The sequence below is a fragment of the Leptonychotes weddellii genome, unplaced genomic scaffold, assembly GCF_054177405.1.
Source record: "Leptonychotes weddellii isolate Sample4059 unplaced genomic scaffold, ASM5417740v2 HiC_scaffold_52221, whole genome shotgun sequence".
NCBI classification, from domain to species: domain Eukaryota; kingdom Metazoa; phylum Chordata; class Mammalia; order Carnivora; family Phocidae; genus Leptonychotes; species Leptonychotes weddellii.
In genome coordinates, this window is record NW_028019843.1 from 1 (window position 1) to 687 (window position 687).

Here is a 687-nt window from a genome sequence, read left to right on the forward strand (position 1 = left end):
AGTGCTGCTGCTGTTGCCGCTGCTTGCTGGCCGCCTTGCTGGCCAGGTCCTTGGCCTTCTCTGTAGCTGCCAGCGCCGTCTCCTTGGCCTTCTCCTTGGCTTTCTTGGCTGTCTCAACGAGGGTTTTGGAAGGGGCCTCCCCTTGCAGCTTGGCCAGGTACTCAAAGCCCTTCATAGTCTTGGTCACGTTGCTTTTGAACGGGGCAAGACCAAATTCCTGGACAGCTCTGGAGACACCAAATAAGGTAGAGGAGACGCAGGCTTCCCGGTGGATTTCGGTCCAGCCGCTGTTATCAGAGTTCACACAATAAACACATCGTTCCTCCACCACCATCAGCAGGGCGTGGTTGATGTTCCAGGTGAAGGTGGTCATGGTCTGGTTCTGCAGGTCCACAATAGAATCCTCCAGGACGTACACCGAGTGAGCAACATTGGCAGGAAACAGTCGCTCGGCCCAGCGGGACATCCTGTTGGTCTTGGTCAGGAGACGCCGGGACAGGAGTTTCTGGTCAGGGGTCACCTCCCGGCACACTATGTCTTCCATCAAGACATGTTTGCTCTAGGGATTCGGGTACCGCTGCCAGAAGGCAGCGAACACTTGGTCCCAGGAACTCCAGAACACGCTCTGGCCCAGGAAATACTTCACCGTCGTCCCGGCCGGGGCGGGCTGAGCACCCGCGCTGCATC

At 57.8% G+C, this 687-nt stretch overlaps 1 pseudogene; it reads right to left on the minus strand.

Moving 5' to 3' along the window:
- Positions 1 to 8: 8 nt before the first annotated feature.
- Positions 9 to 652, minus strand: LOC145719561 (PRELI domain-containing protein 1, mitochondrial pseudogene; annotated as a pseudogene).
- Positions 653 to 687: the final 35 nt, after the last annotated feature.